Source organism: Sparus aurata, chromosome 11 (assembly GCF_900880675.1).
Source record: "Sparus aurata chromosome 11, fSpaAur1.1, whole genome shotgun sequence".
Classification (NCBI taxonomy): domain Eukaryota; kingdom Metazoa; phylum Chordata; class Actinopteri; order Spariformes; family Sparidae; genus Sparus; species Sparus aurata.
In genome coordinates this window covers 3,200,787-3,222,616 of record NC_044197.1, presented here as the reverse complement: position 1 = coordinate 3,222,616, position 21,830 = coordinate 3,200,787, and the positions used below count along the sequence as shown (strand labels likewise).

Sequence of the window (21,830 nt, the reverse complement as noted above, 5' to 3'; positions counted from 1 at the left end):
TGTCACAACACACCCTGATTATTAAAGAAATTATCACACTTCCTAAAGAGGTCATTTATATTTTATCATGTTGTGTGACTGTGCTGTCAATGCTGTCGTTGGTCTCGGTTTGTTAGACGTGCACTGACATCTTTCTCCTTTTTTTCTACTCATACGTTCCTGTTGCTAAGTCACGATCCTCCCTTTTACTTGCTTATCTTGAAAGGTAATCACATGCCTGTAGGTCTTAATGAAATCTGTCAAATCTGCATGTTGTCCTCAAGTGTCCTCAGTGTGCAGTCGAGTATTATTAATATTAAACTAATATTGCTGAAGTATTTAAATCAGAAACAAGTTTGATATGTCTCAAAGCAATAATCTTTCAGAAAATTACAGTAACTCTAGACAGCGTGCAACAGTTTCCTCACTTCTGTGGTGATAACTATTTAACTGCAATAATAACTTTTACAGAAGCCGTCTGAATTACATCCTCAAACCATTCTTACATACTTGAATAGCATTCTCCTTATAGCTCTGGTGCATGCACACCTGCCTTTACTATGCTTACATTATGGGACTTCAGCCCACTTAAGCTTGCACCTAAATTATGGCGTTGCTTCATCTTCAGTTAAGAAAACGTAGGTTCAATTTCCCAGGAAACTTAACTTAAAGGGGAGTGACCTTGCCTGACACAGTGTTAAATTGACCAGCAAGAATGTTTTTTGTGGGTATGTAAAAGGAAAGGCTGATAAAAGTCCACTATTTTCCCATTTCTCTCTGTCATTGATGCCTGACAGGCTGTAATTTCCATTCTCTCACTCCAGCAGAGCCTACTGAGCTGGAGATTATGGAGATGACCGGTTTGGATTTTTAAGCACCCGCTTTCATCCCGTTTTAAATCTCTATAATGTCTGAGCATAAATAAAAACAGATGCCTTTTATAAAACAACTGGGCAGTGGAGCTGAATAACATTGTGCTTCAGCGAGCTCACATTTATTACCGTCGCCGCTGAGTGAACACTTCCTCCAGTCAATGTCAATCTACATGTCAGTGGAAACCCCCCTTGACTAATGGCTCCAGGAGAGCCTGGATTGAAAATCTTGGGCCAAACATTAATTTTCTAATTTCCCTGTCAGTGTCAATTTCATCATTCATTCTGTCAATAAAACTGTATTGTTCATGTGCAAAGGGCATGTACGATTTGTCTGCATTAACCAATTATTGACAAGCACAACTGCTGTCGATAGGGAACAGAGCTTTAGTTAAAGCTCAAAATTCAGCAAATCAGTTCATTTGCTGGAGACGGGTGATGTCAGTGATGGTGACTCGCTCCTCTTGAGTGGCAAACGGAGGAGGGTCAAACTGAGGGAGCGTGTCGGTGGTCACCCCTGCATTAAATGAAGCAGAGGGTTTGAATCATTTCCTTGTCTCTTTGGATGAGGATCTCTCCAGCTGACAAAGTCGCGTCTTTCACTGGGTTCCTCGAGGCAAGGTCAGACCATCACTGCTTCCAGCTCACTGGCCCTGGACTTTAAGGCCATCATTTTTGCTGCGAGCTCATATGTTTCTCAAAATTATTCTCAAACCAACACAGGAGCCTAGAATGTTCTTCAGTCAGTGTAATCACTGAACATGGAAAATGATTGGGTTCAGAAATGATAATATATTACATCCCTCAAGATAGTGAAAGCTGTCTGTTACAGTTGCATTAATGCTCCATCAATGCTCAGGTTCAAAATCCTTCTTGAAGAGTTTCAGAGATTCTTTTGCAAATGTTGCACGGCATACTGGAAACGCAGATTAAGCTGATTCATGATTAGCAACGCATAAATTATTTATTTTAATTACTTGAAGCAGCATGCCATCTCCATTTTATATCTCTATATCCAGTTAGATCTGCATTAACAGAAGCAAATGTCACTATTTCTTCTCCTCTGTTCCAGGTTTATGAGGATAATTAACCAACAAGAAAAAACAGTTTTTCTATATATGTGAAGATAAAGACAATTAACAGATGAATGTGTTATTCATTATTAATTGTTGGCATAAAGAAAGTTCATCAAGCAAATATGGACACAGCACTAAAAGAATGAAGAGTGAAGTTTTCCTGTATCTGTTTGTTTGTTGGCTGGTTTGTTGGTTGGTTTGTCAGCAGGTTTGCACAAAAACTACTGAACACCTTTCCAAGAAACTTGGATGGCATATGGGTCTTTGGTCAGAATCGATCCCCCTTAACTTTTCGTGTGGATCCAGATAAAGGGACAGAACCAGGATTTTTTTTCTCAGTTTCTTTGGAATTGCAAGATAGGGGATTTGTAGACATTTCCATTCATTTCTCAGGGAATAGATTTGGCTGGTATATGAGTGACTCTGCTCTCCTGTCTACTATGAGTGGACCTTGAATTTCACAAACTTTACTTGAACAAAAAACAACCTTCCTTGGTGGAAATCCTTTGAATATTTGGTAACTGGGTAGTCTGTGGAATGAATTCTCTATTTGGCTTCTGTTTGCTCAAGAGCATATTAACCACTACTGCATCTCTCATGTCCAATATTGTTAGTCAACAGATTCTCTTACTCCTGTGATAATAACAAAACAGCTGCAGGTGATGGACCCTCCAGCTGTCCGTCTTTACCTTGAGGGGCTCTATTTTTAATTGTGGGAGGCCTTATCACCACTCTTAAACCTGGCATTTCGTAGGGACACTCAGATTTAAACTGGACATGACTATTTTTTTTTTAAATAGCAGAATAATTGTCACATCTTTAGACTTTTGAGACAAAGCTCAGAACTCCTTCGTTCAGGCAGACCAATCCCCTCTTTTTTTGGTAAATTCCTCCTGACAAAATTGGTGTAACGCAGTCAAGCTTGTCGAATTCCTTTCTTGTACTGGCTTTTTCAGTGCACTTCACAAATTCTCTGTTGGATTCAGCTAAGAGCTTTGTAATGGCCACTCCAGTACTTTTACTTTGTTGCCTCTAAGTCATTTTTCACTTGGCCGTATGTTTTAGTCCGTCCCGAAGATTAAATTAAATAACAAAGCTTCAAATTCCTAGCTATGTCCTGAGATACTTGCGGATAATCTCCTTCCTCATGGTGACTTTCTATTTTCTAAAGTGCACCAGTCCTAATACCAGCAAAAAAGACACCGCAACAATTGTTAAATCTTTGCTTTACAGTTAAACTCTATTTAGTGTCTAGTGTTTCTAGACTTACCTTCGTACTCCTACACAAATATGTTGAATTTAACACACTGAGGTCCTCCCCGAAAGAGTCAAGGTTCGACAAGGCTCTGTTCTTTGACCTCTTCTCCCTAAATACAAGCTTAATAATGTCATACATTGTCATACATATTTCTCCTACCCGTTCACCCTCCACGATTCATGTTAATCCCCCCACCTGGCAAATTGGGTACTCAGTAATCTCGCACCTGGAGAACTGCATCTCCCTCCTGCTGGAGCCGATGGAACTGCCATCAGACTCCTGCAGCGAATCCAGAATGCTGCTGCCCGCCTGCATTCAGCCTTCCTCTTCTGTGTTCAATATGCTAGCTCTCTGTTGCTGATTCCATTCAGCTCGAGCCTCTGTTGATGGCCTAAAGGACAGTGAGGGGGAACTTCCTACCTCCAAGCCATGGTCAAACGTCACATCTCGACCTGAACTATGCACTCTGCCTCTGGGGGTTTAGCCATTCCATGTCTCTGAGGACCCTGAGGTCACTCAATACTGTCAAGGCTTTTCTTTTTTTTAGCTTCACAGTGGTAGAATGAACTCCTCACTGAAGTCAGGACAGCAGGGTCACTGCCCATTCTCTGCCACAGGCAGAAAACGTCCATGTGTCAGAAACCCATGCTAGCAATTAGTTACTGTCTCATTATTCAGACTAGAATTAGACAACATTTTTGCCTCAACGTAGAAAAATTGCAACATCCATGTATAGATTGGTTCCATAAAAGCCTCGCTTTCACTATGCTATTGCGCCTGGCTGGATGTTTCCCCACAAACCAAAGGTCAAATTAGAAAAATAAAGGTCGAATTAGATAAATAAAGGTCAAATTAGAAAAATAAAGGTCGAATTAGAAAAATAAAGGTTGAATTAACGCAAATAAAGTGAGTCTGCTGTAATAGGAAGAGGCATTCTTTCCCTCCGCCCCTATCCCCACATAATGGTGGAACGACTGACATAAATATGGAAACTTTACATGACAAAAGAAAAAAAGCCCTGCTGATGGAGGAGGAAAAGAAGGTGAAGAAGGGGGATAGAAACATAGGTAAATCAAGAGTGAACGGACATGCACTCACTGGACTGAGAGTCCGTTCCTCCGTTGATATGTGTTCCCCTTTACCACCCTACCACCACCTTACAACCTGGTGTTTCACTCTGCCTTGTCGTAGCTCTGAGATCAGGGTTTGGAGGTCAAATTGGGATTCTCAAGGTTGATTCAAGCTTTGCGCAGTAGCCAGGCAGTTAGCAGTAGCCATGATGCTAACACAGTCTTTGTAACAGTGGGCTCAGAAGGGGGAAAGCTGACAAATTGTGTATTTCTGCTCTGAAACAAACAGACAAACATGTCTAAGCACTCTCCAAGCACTTCTCGCGCAGTATTGAATGTTGTTTGAATTATCTAATTAAACCGAGCTTTTGGCTGGCTGATTGACTTTAAGTCTTTTAATGCCATTGACTTTCTGGTAATCAACATGCTCCTCTTAATCTTTTAATTGCATCAATTATTATCCCTGTGTGTTATTATTAAAAAAAAAAGGATTATACATTATGACTGTTTGTGGTTTTTGATTAAGTGTCCTGGGCATCACAAACCCAACGCTTACAAAAAGCATGTTTTCACCTGTGACGTCCAGAATATGCCGTAAACCCGTGCACACCACTGCATCTCCGTTGTGTTTCCCGTGCAAGAAAGTGGCCATCTACCCTAATAAGGTCGTGGCTTTAAATGCAACAGATACGTCTTTGCAATTACCATGACACATGCTTTTGTTTGCAATCAATGAGAGCCCCACATTTCTCATTAATTGGTCCTCTGAATATTAATGCACTAGTAACTGATTCGATGCAGAACAATCCATTCAACAGTGTTCCTAAATTGATGAGTTTAAGACAGTAATCATGTTGATGCAACTCATCAAACTTTAATCATTGGGTAAGCAAGCAGCACAACAGAGAAGCTAAATGACTTGTGTATACTACATCCGATAAGCCAATAATTACTGCCCACTGTTCTCTTTGTGTTATTGATAGGGTACATTGGTCCATAAGTAGGATAAAGGTCAGGATGTAACAATTGCCATTTACTTTCCTTTTACACTAATGGACATCAATAGAGCTTGTATACTGCTTTAAATGGCAAAACAGTTTAATGATCTTCCACAAAAAAATAATGATAATAACGGAAAGAGAACCTTAATGAGAGCTGTGCACACACTGAAGCCTTGTTATTGTGTTTGTATTCTAGAGAAAGTGCAAGCAGTGATCCACTGCTGTGCAAGGGAATGAAAAGTTTTAATGAGGACCAGATTTACCCACTAGGGGGCCCCGGGGCAAAAATGAAGTGTTGGCCCCTTTTGATCCAACAGACCTCCTACTATCTGTTCCTTGTCTATCCTGCTGCCTTTAGGTGTCATCCAGGAACACAGCACACGGCAGTCGACATGACACAGCTCCATTACACTGTGCCTTCAGCCCCGGGAACCAACCAGAACTCCTACTCTGTTTCTCTAGGTTTGCTGTGTTAGAGATACTTTCATTAAAACAAACAAATATCTAAAAAAAAAAAATGGGCTAAGTGAGAATAAGATTAAGTGAAATATTAAACCAAAGACCATCATGCAAATTAAATCACACCGGCTGTGACAACCGCCATCATGTTCACGTTCCCACCCAGAACTACACGACAGTCGTTACTACGTTATTACATCAGTACGAGGAACTTTGAACTCATCCTTTGTTTTAATCTCAACTATACATCTGTAATGTTTCCTGACTGTCTTGCATGATTGTGATTGTGAGTGAGCTGAAAAAAAAATCTGTTTGAATACAGATGCATGGACATTTTTCTGTCATGACATCATCATAATGATAATAACTTAGTATTCAGTGTCCAGTCGTGATTCGAACTATATTTTTGATTAAATAGGAAAAAAGGGTCACACAACACAAAGAAGTCCAGTGTGAAACACAACAGGCAGTTAAGCGGTCCTGATTAAATTCACTGTGAGTGAAAGTGAAAATGAAAAAGGAGCGGAGAGGTGTGTGAGCGCATACATATGAAGTTAAAACAAAATACTTCAGTTTAGTCTTGCAAAACTAATGACTGAATTATTAAATCAAAATTGCGCCCACACACTTGCCTCCCTGCTGTGCCTTCGCAGCTGTGTTCCAAATGTTCCAGTTATGTTCTGTCAAAGTAACATTATTAATGACGCACAAAGTAAAATATTTGGAGTGTGAATTATTTCAGAATCACAGATGTTAAGACTAGAATTCTTCCGTGAAACAATTTAGTCTCCAGAAATCTCCAGAGAGGATACTGTATTTGTTTAACAGAATAAGAAGGACGCTATTGTATATACTGCATTTCTTTAATGTCTACTTGGTCTACTAATTACCCTCTTATTTTGGCTGCACTCGTGCATCAGAGAGTGATGCTTTTCTGCACAACACAACACATGCACTCACTAAGAGGTGTTGACAGAATCAGGCAAGAGGCAGAAGTTGTGCGGACAGTCTGAAGGTAGATTATGCTGATTTAAGGTGCTTCCACACTTGGTTTGGTGATTGCTAAACTTCATTGTACGTGAATTAAAGGTGACCACAGCTTCCATTCACAGTGAAAAGCAACAGCTGCAAACCCTTTCACAGCTACCATCTCCAAGAAAGACTGATTTCGTAACAAGTATAGCTGAAATGAAATCGCTTGTCATGTGTAGGGTCTGTCCAGCATCGCATGCATTGATCTACAATGCGTATTTTTTCACTAGTATGCCCAAACATAAGTGAAAATGGATACAGCACATGCAGATGAATATATGAACTTTACTTGAGGTAAACTTGAACTAAACAACAGTAAATTTCATCAAATTAGTATTAAATGTATCTAGAGGCAGAATGACAATCTAAGATTAAAGCAGTTATAAAAGTTTCTATAATACTATAATTCTATAATGATTCTATAATTCTAAAAACTACAAAGTACAAATGGAGCCTCCCTGGACACTCTCAAGACAATCCACAGACCAGGACTCTTTACATCCCTAGCATAGAGCACAGACCCAACTCAAATCAGATCAAATCAGGGTTTATATCGCCCAAAGTCACAATCATTTCGCCTCAGTGGGCCTGACAATCTGTACAGTAGACGACATCCCACCCTTAGAGTGAGGAGAAACTACCTGGACGTACAGATATGTGATAGATGTCAAAGTATTCTGATTTAAATGATTAAAATACACGCAGATTATATAACAGGCCGAGGTATCACCAAGTGGTGCCCAAGCCACAGAACCTCCTCTGCACTGCTGTGACCTGGAAAGAGGACGGGCCACACAAGATAATGAGACAAAAATGAGTCAATGTAAAAAGATTAAGATTTTACAGATATAGGGAGGTTATTTAACAGAAGAGATGAATGATCTGATAATAGTATATTGGATGGAAACCAAAATTCTGAATTTGTAACCACAGAGGTGTTAATTGTGTTGCTATTGGCTACTCGAGATGTCAGCAGTGACCGTTAAATGCTTCCTTATTGTTTCTTGCTTTGATATCATCATCTTGAGTCCCTGGTTCTCTGGCTCGGCTCTTAACTGTTGCAAAGCGTTTCGTCACAGGCATCAAAGTTAGCAAATACGGAATACTGCTGCACCTCTGGGGATCCCGTTTGATGCAAGACTGACAGTTTGGACTTGAGAGAAAAGTGTCTCGCTGACCTGCGTGGTGTTGAGGATTGCACTGACTGTCACAGCTGAGGGCTGTCCATTGTGTTGGATTGTTACACTTTTTCCAAATGGGAACTTTGAAGTTTTTGTTGCGGGCCACACAGAGTTCAGCCAAGACTGACACATAACAAACTGAGCTGGTAAACAGAATTAAATCTGGGACATGATGGTTCTCCTGTTGGAATAATTCAGCATTAGGGTCAGTTTTCTCCAAATTAAATGTGCAATAATTGGATATTTGTGACACATACTTTACAGTTAGAGCTGTTTCTGCTGTGCTCAAATATCCAGTTTATGGCTGTTTTACCAATATTTCACGGGACATTAGCCAGCTATACACTGCAAGAACAGCTGAAGACTGAAATACAGGAGTGGGAAAAAAGGCATTGTAATATCCAAAGGTCGTATTCAGAAAATAAAGAGAGCACAGCCACAAAGAGACTGACCACATCACACATCCCTGCAGGCTACTGGTGCTCCAGCAGGGAAACAAACGCTCATATTAAAACAGTTTTGTGAAAGATTAGCATACAACATAGCTAATGTTTAGTAATGGCCTGAGGACATTGCGAGTTCAGACCCCAACAATTTATTTCAAAGATCCATTGAACTGAGCAAATACTGGATGCAGATGACATCAGCTGGGTGTGACCACAAGGCCAGTACAAGTCACGACTGTTGAGTCAGTGGACAGCCGGAGAAACGCCAAGTAGGCCCCCCACATTGACGAGTATTCAAACTTCTTCACAGCCTTCGTGGATCGCAACACTTTGTGCTTTAGCGCCTCCAACTGTTGATCAGTGGAACAGCGTGCAACCAGTTTATAAGCACTTTGCAGATAAACCAAATCACAAAAAACTGACAAAAGGAAAATACACTTAAACAATAAAAGACTAAAAAGACTAAAAGCTGGCTTCAGTCTGTGCTTTTATGAATAAGTCAATTTTGTAAATGGGGCACTGCCTTTTGTTGCGGCCTCCAAGGTTTTTAGTGGCTATCATCCAAGGTTTGACTGAAAAAATATCACTAGAAAAGTTACTTCAAACTCTGATAATAAAAAAGGCTGACGATCTGAAATATAAGCATGGGCTTTCATCCAATTAATAGAATCTTGTAATTCTGAATTCATGGAAGGCAGCGTTAGACTTGTGAACAGTTTTGTTTTGTTTTTTGTGTCTATGAAGGGGTGGGAAAATAAGGAATAGGATGAAAACACAAGCATTTTTGAGTTGTGTGTCCACCTGATGAATCCAACATCCGATTGTGTTTTGATCACCAATAACTTCACAATAATAAATGTATTGTGTTTCTTAATGTGACTGTATATTCACTAGCTTGATGCTAACTTTGTCTGCTGTGTGGTGCTGAGCAGGTTGAGCACATTGAGTTTATCAGAGCCTGTTCACTGACAGCAGCCGCCTGCTGTGGGGGCGAATGAATTTGTTCAAGGCGGCGAGTATCATTTGATAATATTTCATGTCATTTTGTGAACCCTGAAAGCTAAACAAAAGCGTGCTTAACAAGGCTAGAACACACCATGAAGCTACTGTTGATTAATTCAGCTTTAAAGGGACACTTCACCCCTTATTCAAAAGTATTCCTGTAACCAGAAGTCATATTTATCCATCTGGATTGTTTTGGCTGTAAAGATGTCTGACTTCTCTCCAAATTTTTGGGACTAGATTACACTCAGCTTGAGTTGCTGAAAACTCCAGAACAAATACACTGTACAAAACTAAACATTGATGTCTCTTTCTAGCATTCATGATCCAGTTACTCATGATAACCCCCAGTCCATCTTTTGAGCAGCTTCACGTTGGGACACTTTTCTTTCTTTCTGTATCCCAGTGCAACATGGACGAGAAGTTAGCTAACTAAGCTAGCTAATGTTACAGCTAAGCTGAGGGGGGCGCCAGAAATCTCATGTTTACATCCTGCACTCGAGCGAATGCTGGTGGTCTCCCTAAAACAACCTGTGTGACACCTGCACCACGACAACAGACCACAGTTTAATATTTCTCCAGCGCCGTGCTATACCACAAAACAATTAAAAGACACAGTGATATCTCAAATGCAATAGCCTACTTAATTGCAAAATAATAATCAAGATTTTTGTTTATTATATATGTTCTGCAGTACATTTGTCATGTTCAGATATTATTAAATAATAACCTTATGATATCTTCACAACTCACTAAGGAGTAAAAAGGAACCTTGACAGAAATAGTGATTTGATTTATATCCTGATCTGTATCGATATCGACTGATCTGACTAAATTGATCATGTTAAGATTTTTTTTCCAGAAGTATAAATGGGAACTTTAAAGTAAGTGATGATAGCCAATCTATGCAAAGAACATTGAGACACGAACAGATTGACAGACAATTATTCTACCTATTTAAAGCTCAACAAGATTGTTCTGCTGACATCTCCCCGCTGTCTCCTGCTCTCTCCAGAGACCTCATGCTTCAGCCTCCGCGCTGACATCATTCTCATATTTACCCGTGTTTAATCTGACCCGCGCCAGCCTCACGTCTGTCACCAGTCTGTTTCAATCCAACAACTTCGTTAAAAGATTTCCAGTGCATTTGTTTGCCGCGGGAAAGAGTAACCCCTCATTTCCATTCCACTTCTCACTCTGCGGGTCGCTTCAGAGCAAGCCATCCTGTTTTCTGCCGTGATTGACAGCTCTGAGACACCTCGCGATGACTCCTCTACCGCTGTCATGTTTCGTCTTCTCTCTTTTTCCCTTTGATGCTCTTTGTCTTTCTAGCATACATGTATGCTTCTCCTTAACCTCCCCAGGGACCTCGCTATCCCTTAGCCTTCGGAAACTAAAGGAGAGTACACAATAGAGATAGATATAGACACACACACACACATATATATATATATATATATATATATATATATATATATATATACATTTTTGCTTTCTCTTTATTCTTCCGCCTCCTTTAGGTTTGCTGCAGAGGCTTCAGAAACACAGTGCTGAAGCCCCCTGCTGACTGACAGCTCCAGAGCCTATTATGCCAAGTTTTCGAAAGCCATGCATCTTGTGACCTTCTGTCTTAAGACAGAAATACATTGGAAGCATCAGAGTTGAACATTTTCACACATTTTTTAGCAATTGTTTTAGTGGCCAAGTGCTTTGAAGCATTCCTTGGTTCTCGGTTTTAATTTCCACAGACCAGTCTGGTTGTTTTTTAGTGATCTGCAGCAGCAGTGGAACTTTTATTTTTTTTTTCCGAGATGATACTGTAATTCTGCTCTTTAATTTGCAGTCATGTTGTTGTGCTTTTCTCTTTTTAAAGGGATATTCCGGTGTAAATTTAATCCATGGTCTAACACACCGTGAAACTGTGTTAGACTCCCTCTCGAGACATAAAGTTTGCAGACCGCTAGCTAACGTAGTTTTAGCATCCTCAGAAACGACCGCACGAACACAATACATTGCAGTAAATGGGTCCAAATATAAAACCGCCATCAAAAAGCCACAAATAATGCAAATAAACTTTAGAAACAGGGTCCCAGCACATATTTCGAGGCATCAAACATTTGATATCATTGCCGGATTTGTCGGAATCGATAAACAAATCTCACCACCCGAGAAGCCTTCCTTGTTGTGGGGAAGCCCTGTGAGTCGATTACCGAGTTCAGTAGAGTTCTGCAGCTCAATGATGATCATTACTGCGGGACTCTACTGCACTTGGTTTTATATTTGGACCCATTTACTGCAGTATATTGTTGTCGTGCGGTGGTTTCTGAGGATGCTAAAACTACGTTAGCTAGCGGTCAGCAAACTTTATCTCTCGAGAGGAAGTCTAACACAGTTTCACGGTGTGTTAGACCATGGATTAAACTTACACCGGAATATCCCTTTAATGCTTGGAATTTTTTAGTGTATATGTATTTTTCATGGTTGAGTATAGCAGCCACATCACAGCAGCAGGGTTGAAAATGCTGAAGCTTTTCACAGAACGGTTGAACAAAGTGCATTGAGAATTCTGGAGCTGCAGTCAGTTTATTCATCACTCCAAAGAAATCTGTGTGAGTTAATTTGGCAGAAGAGAAAGGAAGATAAGATGAACTCTGCAGATTGTCATATTTTAGGCAAATTATCCTCCATCCATCATTGTGGTGGCTCAATCAATCAAAAAAACTGTAAAAGCAAGTACGTACGGATCGATCACACTCGGTAATCTTTCCCTACGCAGAAGAATAAGGTTTCCATTTAGAGATCCAGAGTGTCGGACTTTGAAATATAATCTTCAGAATAATGTTCTAATTTGCATATAATCAGCTGAAACTAATAATCATGGTGTTTCTGCTACCTTAGAATGAGACTTTTACGTTTACAGAGGGAGCGGGTCCACCACTGAGTCTGCCATGTTGCACTGCCATGTTTTACAGTAGCCTGCACACTAGACCTTTACATGCCCTGTAACTCATCAAACTTGTCATTAATGGTTTCACGATATCTTGCACTGTACTGCACATTCTTACAGCCGTTTTTGTTTCCCGTCCTGTTTGTTTCGCACAGTTCTGTCACATTGTGTGATATTTTTATTGCGCTCTGTTGAGGGAGTGAAGATGAAAATTAGCTTCCAGGAACAAGATTCTTTATATGCTGTTTTTTCTTTTTTTTTTTTCATTGTTGATACCGAAACACACAATGACTACGTTATTGCCCCAGTATTATTTCTGGCTTTTATTCAGTTCATAAATAAAAAAGTCAAAAAAGTATCTTGTAAATTGGCTGAGCTATTTCCCAAATCAGCAGGACACTTTACAAACTTTATTGAAACAGGATGAAACATTGTTTTTTTGGGTGGGGGACATCCGGTCCTCTTGCGAGAGCTTCCAGCCGTAGGACAGAGTACGTAGGACTGACTGAAAATAAACTACAGCGCGTGTGTTCATGTGGGAACACGTCAGTCAGTGAAACAATGTGGCTCACTGATGAGTTTTTAATAGTTTTAAAACAATGCAGCTCTGTGGCACAGAGGAAGAAGATGTTCCAGGCTTTTGGTCGTCACAATATTCAATGGTAGGAGACATTTTCATGGGATTTGGTTTATTTCTGAGAATACAGAATATCAACCTACACTTAGTCTAGTGCCAGTTTATTTAGTAGTAGCTCTGACAAATTGGACAATAAATCCTAAAGCAGTCAAATGACAACATGAAGACACAGATTAGATGCTGCCATTGGCCACATGCGTCAGCGTCGGGCCGCAGTGGAGACCCTCATCTTCTAAATCTCGACACCATCGTACATCTCTCCCTGACTCTGTCCTCAGTTCTTGTCTCCTCACTTCTCTTATCAAACCACCGCTCATGCTTTCTTTGCCTTCCTCCCAGGGGACTGTGTCTGTTTGCGTCCCATCCATCGTTACCATCTTCTCCCCTACATCCCTTCCGTGCCTTTTCCTCTCGGGTGACTTGTGTGTCAGGGCTGACAGAGATATTCTGTACCTGTCCTATCTGGTCCTGTGGGAGCATTGGTGGGTGATGTTGACCGGGATGACGGACGGTGATTCCTGGAAATCCAACACCTGAGGAGGAGGCTGTCCTGTCTGGAGCGAGGAGGCAGACGGTATTGATGCTCCTGCCCTCATCCTATAATGTATCTAACTTTAAACATTAAAATGTAACTTTAATTCACTGTAAGCCTGTTTCAGCTCTTTAATTGTCTTGATTCTATCTTCAGGACTCTTAATATGAAGATACAAGAAATTAATACTTAAATATGGCAATAAAACCAAATTTAGATGATTAGGTCTTTTAATGCTTTAACATTTTTCTAAAACATTTTCTTGTAAATGTCGTCAAGATGTTGTCTTTAATGCTGCAACGCTAAAACAAAATCTATCTTTTTTTTCTCTGTGTTGTTGTATAGAGCAAACAGCCAGTGGCGGAGCTGATGTGGCGGACTAGTTGCCCTGGTAAACACACCACCATGACTGGCTGTCTCAGCTGCAGTGTCTCTGGGCTCGTTAGGTAGAGCGCACAGGCTGGGTGGTGAACAGCAGCAGCCCACCTGTCTGCTCTTCCTTACAAGCACAGAGACACTCTGATGTTGAATAGCAGCTCCAGAGGATGAGTGACCCGGACAGGAGACCAAGAGAGAGGCGGAGGAGGTTGTTTACCCGCAAAACTACAGTGTATAAACCACCCAAACCAGACATTACCAGAACTACTGTGTGAGTTAACAGTTTGGGTCAAGCATAGAGACTGCTACCAACAAAGCTAACCAATCAGAGGTGGAATTGGGTGGGTCTTGCAATATGTATTTTTAGCCATAGTGCTGTGCCCTATAAATTAGTCATGAAACACATTTCTGTACTTCTAGGTTTTTAATATCTTCGGATATGTGATCTAGATGAAATTACAAAAGAAATTACATAATCTATTATAGTTCTCTGTTATAAATGTGAGGTTTTTTGTATGTTATTTTAAAGGCCCCTCTAGGGACGGGCATTGGAAATTAGCTAAGGCTATAAATGCTATGATGCTTTCTGTTGGATTGTTGTACAACCCATATGATCTGTATCTGTCCCTATCAAATAAACCAGAGAAAAAAAAAAAAAGAATCCCCAGACTCTCCTTAGATTGTCCCACCCACATTTTAAATGCCGCCTACCTTTCTTCGTTTCCCTACTGTTTCTTTGACCCAACCATCCTGCTATGCAGACTTTATCACCTGACTTCCTTCTTTACTGCTGTAATAATTACCATGACCACTAGAGGCAGCCCCCTTACAAGAACAATGGTCCAAACAACCTGCCTGAGCAGTCAAACTATTTGACTATTTTGCGGTCTGTGAAATCAACAAGCAGCGGTCAGAGAATCGTACTGGTTGTAAACAAGTTTGCCGGAGTTTTGCCACTATGTTTGAATGTCAAATTAAAAGTGAGCTCCACTAACAGTCTTTGATTGCAGAGTTGTTTTTGTTCAACTCACTTGCATTGAAGGTAGCGCAAAGTTAAATCAGGAAGTGTTCTTCTGCCGGGCTGATTAATGTGGTAATGTGGGCTTTGTTTACAACCTGCGTCTGACCTGGACCTATTTTTAGTGATGCTGCCTTGTTCTGAGATCTCAGCAATTACAATGATGAGTACATTGTAATCAAATCAGACAGAACCATTGGCTAAAGCTTTGAAAACAAAATAAGAAACAAGTTGTAAAAGCTGTATTTCAAGGTGAGAAGGAAATGAAGACGAACATAATGTAATAGAGATTGTGTTTATCATGTTTTCTTCCACTGATGTCATTTTGAAAAAGAAAGATGTGTGCTAATTTCAGATTGTTTAACAGTCTGCTTCCTGATGTTTGTGTGATTGTTTTCATGGGTCTGGGTTCTACTTTCAAGTTTCAAAATGGAGTGAACCAGCTAAATAGGTCTCCCAAAGCTACAAAATGTTTTTTTTTTTTTTACTGAGACTTTTATTCTTTACACTTTTTATTCTATCATGTAGGGAAGGGTTAGGGGTCAGTGCTAAACTGAGACCAAGTACATCTGATAGTGACAGCCTCCAACTCCAGCAACTGATGGAAGCTGAGCCGGTCTGTAGTTTGTTAAGTCATAAAATGGCTTTCTTTATAGAGTGCAATGAGCGGAACAGCCTCACAGCGCTGCTAGTGCGACTATAAGGCTTTTAGTGTTGTATGAACTACAGATAATTTGGAGAAAAGCCGTGCTGTAGAAGGCAGAACTCACAGCATCGTCTCATCACTCAGAAGCCTGCAGAACTCAACACAGCGACTTTCTTCCCAGAAACGACTTTATCCAAACTCATTTTCTCAGTCCTGAGTGAGAGAGATGGCGACAATATTGCGGCTGTGTGTGTTTGTGTTTTACTGCACGGCCGTCTACAGTTTATCATGCAGGTCAGCCTCAGGATTAATGTTTTCATTTGAACCTCTGATAAAGAAGTATTGATTTTGCTTAATCACACTCTCAAAACGAGAAATCCACTGTGAAACATTAAATGTCCCAGTGAACTATTGATCTTCGCTTTGGGTCAAAGAAGCGTAGATTTGATATGGGGATAAAGGATTTTGAAACAGAGCAACACACCGACTCAAGTCGGGCCGCAACTGAAGGTTCTACAGCAATTCGAAGTGAAAACCACACTTAGTCTTCTTTATTTCATTGTTACAGATAAACAAGTTGAATTTCACTCACCCAAACAGACGGCTGTCCTCATAGTTCGAGTCTTTTTCTTGCTGAGGAAGGTTAAATGAGTTAAAAGATCCAGAAGTATCTCAGTGACAGCCGTGATAAGAGCTCTCTAAATGCTAAGTAAAGGTGCATCATTGATTCCTTTCTTATCTCCTTAAGCATAGATACACTGCACCAACCTTCACGGATGTGAAGGAAATAATGCCATCCCACATCATCACAATGGAACATCTATAGGCCGAGGGGGAACTCGCTGACGGGGCCGGGGGGAGAAACACCACCGTGCAAATTCAGTGGGCTGCATAACCAGGAAGTAAACCCAGAAGCTCGTATGCCACTTCTCACTTAAAGTGAAACTCTCGTCAAAATGCAACCTAGGCTTTTTTTGTGTGAATGTACCCGAGTCAAACCTTTGTATAAAAGCATCATTACGACTAAAGAGGCACTTTTAAGTTTTTCCGTATTTTCGTTTTCCAACCTAGAACTCATCATTTTCAATGGGAGTGCTACGGGCACTTTTACGATAGCATCGAAATCTTTATTTTTAAAACAGTAAGAAGTCTCGACACAACATGAAACTTTGCTGGTAGTATCACCAGGGTCTCTACACATGAACACGAGCATTGAGAACATTGTTTGTGTACACAGAGTTTACTAAAAAGAAGGTTTTTGAACAACTCACGTTAGCAGTAGCTTTTTCCGCTCGCCGCCGTCCTGCCAGTGGAGAAGTGTCGATCTCAGAATGTGACGTAACCTGGAGGACAGTTAAGGTGGAATGCTCATAAAGCTTAGTTCCATATAAATGCAGGATAATTTGTTGTTTTGTTGTTAGCGAAAAACGATATTGACCTTGAAGTTGAAAAAGGAGCCTCGTATAAGAAACAAGACTAAAATCAAAAGCCGGAAAAGTCACGTGAGATATCGCGTTATGTTGTTGCCAGAGGACAGTAGTTCCACCTTAACTGTCCTCCAGGTTACGTCACATTCTGAGATCGACACTTCTCGGCTGGCAAGATGGCGGCGAGCGGAACAAGCTACTGCTAACGTGAGTTGTTCAAAAACATTTTTTTTAGTAAACTCTGTGTACACAAACAATGTTCTCAATGCTCGTGTTCATGTGTAGAGACCCTGGCGATACTACGAGCAAAGTTTCATGTTGTGTCGAGCCTTCTTACTGTTTTAAAAATAGAGATTTTGATGCTGCCGTAAAAGTGCCCGTAGCACTCCTATTGAAAATGAGTTTGACCCAAAAACGAAAATACGGTAAATTTTAAAAGTGCCTCTTTTGTCGTAATTATGCTTTCATACGGAGGTTTGAAAAAAAGCCTAGGTCGCATTTTGGTGAGAGTTTCGCTTCAAGTGGTGATACTCAAAAGAAAATGTGGTCATTGAAGAAGAGAAAAGTGATGGTTAACAATCCAAAACATAAGTAGAGGATAATAAACCGCAGAAACACTAAAAATAATTTCCAATCATAAAAACTAAGTCTAAAAATAAGTTTTGAAACAATTATGTCTCCAGTAGAGCGACTACTTTTTTTTTTCTTTTTAATGTCGAGCAAAGTTTTAGGAATATGTGATTTGCAAGCTAGAAGTTATGTTACTGTGAGCTGCAGTGATAATAAGAGTGTAAAACCAGTGACACTGTCAGGAGTCCTGCTGTGAATCTAACAATCTTTGTGGGGCTAAAATGAAGCATCAACAAAATTCATCTTTGTGTCAGGAGCTCTGATTTTAAAACCACACATGTGGAACAGCAAGGTGATTCGACTGATGTCTAAAAATATCATTGGATCCTCCTGTAGGAATAAAGACCAAGTGATATGATTGGTCAGTAGTCGGGCTGCTGACAGGTTTTGATTTGATCCTCTGAGGTTAGCCGTGCAGCACAGGTTACCATGGTGATCTACCCCAGTTAAAAGCGAGACAGTGGTAAATTGCTAATCTCGCTTCGCAGGGCCGGTCTCTGAACAGCCCTGTTATTGCAGGTGGTTTTCATTTATTTATTAACCAGCAAAGCGGCGAGCAACAGGTGGTATATCACTGTCAATTATTTCCCTACACTTACTGATAATATGTTGTGTTGTTTTTGAATTAACAGGAGGAATATGGATGCTGATCAGTTCCAAGAACACGGCTGACTGTAGAGGACCTGCTGGACAGAAACGCGCATCACCCTCGTACTCAAACACTGAAGACTTTTAATGATTTTGATGTCGCTGCTTCAATGAAGGGCATTCAACACAGAAAAACTGTGCAATTAATTTGCATTTGCAAGAGACGTGCCTGAGTCTATTACTATGAAAATGTCAGGGCCAAACTTGCTTTGACCTATGTATGTCTAAAGGCTTTTAGAGCTTAAGAAACGTGTTTTTCAACAAATTAATATGATTTTGCTTATTGAACTCGACAAAATGAACGATGAAAATTTTTTTATGTGCAGAAACATATAGAAATTATACAGAGTAAAGTTGCAATCTTCAGATGAATGCAAGGTCTTGATGTCAAACTGATCTGAGCATTGAGCCAAGAATGTGGCCTCGTTCAAAAGAAAAAAAAAAAAAAAAAACTTTATTAGCAAGGGCACATCAGAATGTTAGAGGCTGCAAGGGCCTGAACTGGTATTAACAGGAATGGAACAGCTCTTTGTGACATATCACGTTACCTTGATGAGACCAAAACATGGTACTTACGGTGCGTCTCATTTACCTCGGAAGTTGGAAGTTGGAGCTGGGAATGATGTCATACTGTGTTCCGGTAAAAGTCATAGCATTAGTCCTTAGTCATAGCAATACCTGGTGATGACAATGTATTATCACGCATTTTGTGCATAAAAACATCTAAGCAACATGTCCACAGAAGTGCGTGAGACTGATTTAATGAGATACAAACAAGACAGTAAAGCTGACAAACAGTATATCTGACAGCTTTCACAGCCGTTGACAAGTGGAGCATCCATCTTGGATTTAAACGTTGGGTTAGTGACGTGCGTCAGACCTTCCAAGTTGGAAATTCGACTCCAGGGGGAGGGTCAAATTCCATTTGACTTCCCCGTTCGAATGGATTGCACCAATATAAACGTGGGTTTGATGTAACGTTTTTGACATTCTTCAGTTCTTCAGGCATACATAGTGGAATTTATTCATTAATTTGTTTTTCTTATAACAACATTATTGACTTATTGTTGTTGGTGCTGTATTTCCCCCTTGTGTGTTAATCTTGCGTGTTAATTTTCTTTTAGGTTTCCTGGTCTCCCCTGGTAACCCCGTGTTTAACGTCACGATGCTATGAACTGTGGGTAATTCCCACAGGCGATGTCTGCAGAGAAGCTGACTTATGGAAAGTGCCTATAAAGTACCAAAAAGCTTATCTCATGTTTTACTCATGGATTCAAAGTCCTTGAGTCCTTGTCGGCTCCCCAGCAGAGAGCACAATTACGAGGCGTGTCCCCTCAGTGTTGCTGTAGGGCAAGCTTTGTTGTTTGTGATATGTGGGGAGAGGGAATGAAAAGGAGTATGTTGCTGCTCAGTGCACTAACATTACAGCTCCATGTCGCGTTACATGTTTTCTTATCAAACAAGCTCAGTTAGGAAAACCCAAGACACTTTGTAAATTTGTGGCAGCAGTGTGTATTTCCCCCGCGGGCCACCGGTTCTCTCGGTAATGCCGTTTTTATACACCGTTTTCTTAGCGCAGCTTCCTTGGGTAGTCGACCAATGTTGTTTTATGCATATGAAGTGGAAGAACGCTGATTTACAGAGATGTGGTGCAGAGACAAGATGCTTTTAAACCTGGCACAGGGATGAACCTTGGTGGTAACGGTGACTCACTGTAAACACTGTCATATGCCAATTTGAGCAGACATCGCCCAACCCTACACTGGAGACCATTTACCCAACCATCTGAAGAAATATTTCTCATGAAAGAGAACAAAGCTACCACATTATTCAAGGTGCTGTCTGTACATGCCCAGTGCAGCTAGCAGACTGCTGTTGTTGATGCGGAGAGGCTTGCTGTCAGATTTGTTGAATTAGCTTCACTATGGACAGTTCCAACTTTCTTCCCTTCCAAAGAGACAACGGGAACAGGCCGACTGCCAGATCTCATTAAGCTCAAAGATATTCAGACGGACAGGCTGGGAGAAGCATCAGATCCTCTCAGATTTAATTTGTTTGGTTCAATCACAGCCGGCTGATCGCTTGTAGACATAGGATGAAACACGAGAGGGACGCTTCACTCGCTTCTGTTGACATTAACTCATTTTCTAACTCTGACAATATGGGTCCGTGTTTTTGTGCCATTGTGCTCAAATGAAATAAAGAAAAGGAAATGTGACGATAGCTCTCAGGGAGCTGCATTTACATATGTTAACAACAACAAAAAGTGCCATCTGATATCTTCTCTTTCTCTACATCTTAAACCTGCATTTACATCTGTTAACAGCTGAAATAGCATCAGTCGCATCTTTTACCTGCCGTACCCGAAATAGGACCAATGATGTTGGCTGAGCTGGGACTCAATTTTCAGATTTGAAGTTCCTCAAAGATGCTGAACAGTTGTTATTTGTAATCCAAAAGTGTTTGATCATTAAACGTGTAAACCGAGCTCTGATCAAGTCCATTGTGTGTTTTTCTGCATAAGAAGCTCTTTGAGAAGAAGCCTTGTACAAGAGAGAAACACTGCGCTGATTATAATTGCCTTACCTGAGGGTAGCATCCAGTGGACCGACTGAAGCGATGCAGAAACTCAGCAAATCCCAATTAAATTCAACACAGACAATGAACAAAGCTTTTTGCTGTGTGTGTTGTTAGAACAGAACAAAAGAGTGATTAAAACTTCTTGTTAAGGGGGAAAATGTGACTCATCTGCCTCAAAGCAGAGCGAATTTTGGATATCTAATAAGAGGCCGGGGACTTTTAGCGAACAATTTCATTGTTTTAACCCATCATAAAAATATAACCCCAAAAAATTAATTTGCTGTAATGTAGCTCAGCGCAAACGTTGAGTGGCAGAAGGCCCACAAGTTGCGTCTCCAAAACAGATTCAGGTCTGTAGAAAGCAGCCAGCTTCACACAGCCTTTCAAATCTGATGTTTTAAAGCAGATTCGCATTACGGCCTTGAATTAAGAAAAAGCATGTGGAATATGTTTTATTCTGAATTGTTTTGGTTAACGGGGCAATGTGTCACTGAATTTCTATTTATGAAGCAGATTAACAGGTCCACCATCACAGAGTGCAAATGCTGGAAAGTTTGAAGTCACCTGCTGGTTAAATGCTCCTTTAAAAAACACAGAATTTAAAAGATGGGGACTTCAGCTTCAACGCAACTGAGAAAGTGTCGGTGCTGTACATATCGTGTATGTGCCTCTGATTTCTGCCACCTGAATTCCTCCTTTGCTGCTGTTATAATTACTACAGCCACTAGAGGTCACTGCCTAACAAACAAAAACACATAAATGTGGTTGTGATAAGCTGCTTCCACAGCTGACTATGTGACTGTTTGTCTGATGAGGACGGGCTGATAAATAAACATGATGGTGAACATCCTGCCAGCTAAACGTCAGCATGTCAGCATGTATGTTACTAAGTACGGACTCAATTTTGAAAACTTTTGATAGTATGTGACAATCAGTTATAGAAGGTAAATGCATTTAAACATCTGGGGTTTTTATATTATTAAGGGCATCACCTCTGTGTTCTCAGTGGTG

General features: G+C 40.5%; 1 long non-coding RNA gene across 2 annotated transcripts in view; it reads left to right on the top strand.

The window, feature by feature from the left end:
- Positions 1-19,203, top strand: part of LOC115590792 (uncharacterized) — a 29,175-nt gene extending 9,972 nt beyond the window's left edge. The window contains exons 2-4 of one of the 2 annotated variants that reach the window (XR_003985832.1): positions 13,300-13,534; positions 13,838-14,141; positions 18,224-19,203. This is a non-coding gene — a long non-coding RNA (uncharacterized LOC115590792). Of the gene's footprint in view, positions 1-13,299; positions 13,535-13,837; positions 14,431-18,223 lie in introns of those variants that run through there. The other variant, XR_003985831.1, reaches the window with a different exon arrangement.
- The last annotated feature ends 2,627 nt before the right edge of the window (positions 19,204-21,830 follow it).